Source organism: Cebus imitator, unplaced genomic scaffold, assembly GCF_001604975.1.
Source record: "Cebus imitator isolate Cc_AM_T3 unplaced genomic scaffold, Cebus_imitator-1.0 Scaffold685, whole genome shotgun sequence".
NCBI lineage: Eukaryota > Metazoa > Chordata > Mammalia > Primates > Cebidae > Cebus > Cebus imitator.
The window spans coordinates 490,942-494,366 of record NW_016108000.1 but is presented as its reverse complement, the minus strand read 5'-3'; positions in this window follow the sequence as shown (position 1 = coordinate 494,366).

The window sequence follows — 3,425 nt, the reverse complement described above, 5'->3', positions numbered from 1 at the left end:
TTATGTTTAAGTCTTTAATCCATCTGGAGTTAATTTTAGTGTAAGGGGTCAGGAAGGGGTCCAGTTTCTGCTTTCTGCACATGGCTAGCCAGTTTTCCCAACACCATTTATTGAACAGGGAATCCTTTCCCCATTGCTTGTTTTTGTCTGGTTTGTCAAAGATCAGATGTTGTAGATGTATGGTGTTGCCGCTGAGGCCTCTGCTCTGTTCCATTGGTCTATATCTATGTTTTGGTACCAGTACCATGCTGTTTTGATTACTGTTGCCTTGCAGTATAGTTCGAAGTCCATTAGTGTGATACCTCCCACTTTGCTCTTTTTGCTTAGAATTGACCTGGCTATGCGGGCTCTCTTTTGCTCCCATATGAAGTTTAAGGTGGTTTTTTCCAGTTCTGTGAAGAAGGTCATTGGCAGCCTGATGGGGATAGCATTGAATCTGTAAATTACTTTGGGCAGTATAGCCATTTTCACAATATTGATTCTTCCTAACCATGAACATGGAATGTTTCTCCATCTGTTTGTGTCCTCTCTTATTTCGTTGAGCAGTGGTTTGTTGTTCACTTTAAAGAGGTTCTTTACATCCTTTGTTAGTTGTATTCCCAGGGATTTTATTCTCTTTCTAGCAATTGTGAATGGCAGTTCGTGCTTGATGTGGCTCTCTTTAGGTCTGTTATTGGTGTATAGAAATGCTTGTGATTTTTGCACATTGATTTTGTATCCTGAGACTTTGCTGAAGTTGCTTATCAGTTTCAGGAGATTTTGGGCTGAGATAACAGGGTCTTCTAGATATACAATCATGTCTTCTGCAAATAGAGACAATTTTACTTCCTCCTTTCCTGTGTGAATACCATTTATTTCTTTTTCTTACCTGATTGCTCTGGCTAGAAGTTCTAATACTATACTGAATAGGAGTGGGGAGAGAGGGCATTCTTGTCTAATGCCAGATTTCAAAGGGAATGCTTCCAGTTTTACCCATTCAGTATGATCTTGGCTGTTGGTTTGTCGTAAATAGCTTTTATTATTTTGAGATGCGTTCTGTCAATACCTAGTTTATTGAGGGTTTTTAGCGTAAAGGGCTGTTGAATTTTGTCAAAGGCCTTCTCTGCATCACTTGATATAATCATGTGGTTTTTGTCTTTGGTTCTGTTTATGTGGTGAATTACGTTTATAGACTTGCGTATGTTGAACCACCCTTGCATCCCTGGGATGAATCCCACTTGATCATGGTGGATAAGCTTTTTAATGTGCTGTTGCAATTGGCTTGCCAGTATTTTCTTGAAGATTTTTGCATCAATGTTAATCATGGATATTGGCCTGAAGTTTTCTTTTCTTGCTGAGTCTCTGCCGGGTTTTGGTATCAGGATGATGTTGGTCTCATAAAATGATTTGGGAAGGATTCCCTCTTTTTGAATTGTTTGGAATAGTTTCAGAAGGAATGATACCAGCTCCTCTTTGTATGTCTGGTAGAATTCATCTGTAAACCCATCTGGACCTGAGCTTTTTTTGGGTGGTAGGCTCCTAATTGCTGCCTCAACTTCAGACCTTGTTATTGGTCTATTCAGGGTTTCAACTTCTTCCTGGTTTAGGCTTGGGAGGAGGCAAGTGTCCAGGAATTTATCCATTTCTTCCAGGTTTACTAGTTTATGTGAATAGAGATGTTTGTAATAATCTCTGATGATGGTTTGTATTTCTGTGGAATCTGTGGTGATATCCCCTTTATCATTTTTTATTGCATCTATTTGATTATTCTCTCTTTTTTATTAATCTGGCTAGCGGTCTATTTTGTTGATCATTTCAAAAAACCAGTTCCTGGGTTTATTGATTTTTTGTAGGGTTTTTTTGTGTCTCTATATCCTTCAGTTCTGCTCAGATCTTAGTTATTTCTTGTCTTCTGCTAGGTTTTGAGTTTTTTTGGTCTTACTCCTCTAGCTCTTTCAATTTTAATGATAGGGTATCGATTTTAGATCTTTCCGTGCTTCTCATATGGGCATTTGTTGCTATATATTTTCCTCTAGATACTGCTTTAAATGTGTCCCAGTGATTCAGGTATGTTGTGTCTTCGTTCTCATTGATTTCGAAGAACATCTTTATTTCTGCCTTCATTTCATTGTTTATCCAGTCAACATTCAAGAGCCAGTTGTTTAGTTTCCATGAAGCTGTGCAGTTCTGACTTAGTTTCTCAATTTTGAGTTCTGATTTGATTGCACTGTGGTCTGAGAGACTGTTTGTTATGATTTCTGTTCTTTTGCATTTGCTGAGGAGTGATTTACTTCCAATTATGTGGTAAATTTTAGAGTAGGTGTGATGTGGTGCTGAGAAGAATGTATATTCTGTGGATTTGGGGTGGAGAGTTCTGTAAATGTCTATCAGGTTTGCTTGATCCAGGTCTGAGTTCAAATCCTGGATACCCTCATTAATTTTCTGTCTCCATGATCTGTCTAGTATTGACAATAGGGTGTTAAAGTCTCATACTATTATTGTGTGGGAGTCTAAGTCTCTTTGTAGGTCATTAAGAACTTGCCTTATGTATCTGCATGCTACTGTATTGGGTGCGTATATAGTTAGAATCATTAGCTCTTCTTGTTGCATTGATCCTTTTACCATTATGTAATGTCCTTCTTTGTCTCTTTTGATCTTTGTTGGTTTAAAATCTATTTTATCTGAGATGAAAATTGCAATTCCTGATGTTTTTTGCTCTCCATTTTCTTGGTAAATCTTCCTCCATCCCTTTATTTTGAGCCTTTGTGTATCCTTGCATGTGAGATGGGCTTACCGGATACAGCACAGTGATGGGTTTTGGCTTTTTATCCAATTTGCCAGTCTGTGTGTTTTGATTGGGGCATTTAGCCCATTTACATTTAGGGTTAATATTGTTATGTGTGAATTTGATACTGCCATTTTCATGCTAGCTGACTGTTTTGCCCATTAGTTGATGCAGTTTCTTCATTGTGTTTGATTCTTTTTACCATTTGGTATGTTTTTGGAGTGGCTGGTACTAGTTGTTCCTTTCTATGTTTGGTGCCTTTTTCAGGAACTCTTGCAAAGCAGGCCTGGTGGTGATGAAATCTCTGAGTACTTGCTTGTTCATAAAGAATTTTATTTTCCCTTCACTTATGAAGCTTAGTTTGGCTAGATATGAAATTCTGGGTTGAAAGTTCTTTTCTTTAAGGATGTTGGATATTGGCCCCCAGTCTTTTCTGTCTTGTAGGTTTTCTGCTGAGAGAACTGCTGTGAGTCTGATGGGCTTCCATTTGTGGGTAACCCGACCTTTCTCTCTGGCTGCCCTTAGCATTTTCTCCTTCATTTCAGCTCTGGTGAATCTGACGATTATGTGCCTTGGGGTTGCTCTTCTTGAGGAATATCTTTGTGGTGTTCTCTGTATTTCCTGGACTTGAATATTGTCCTGCCTTGCTAGGTTGGGGAAG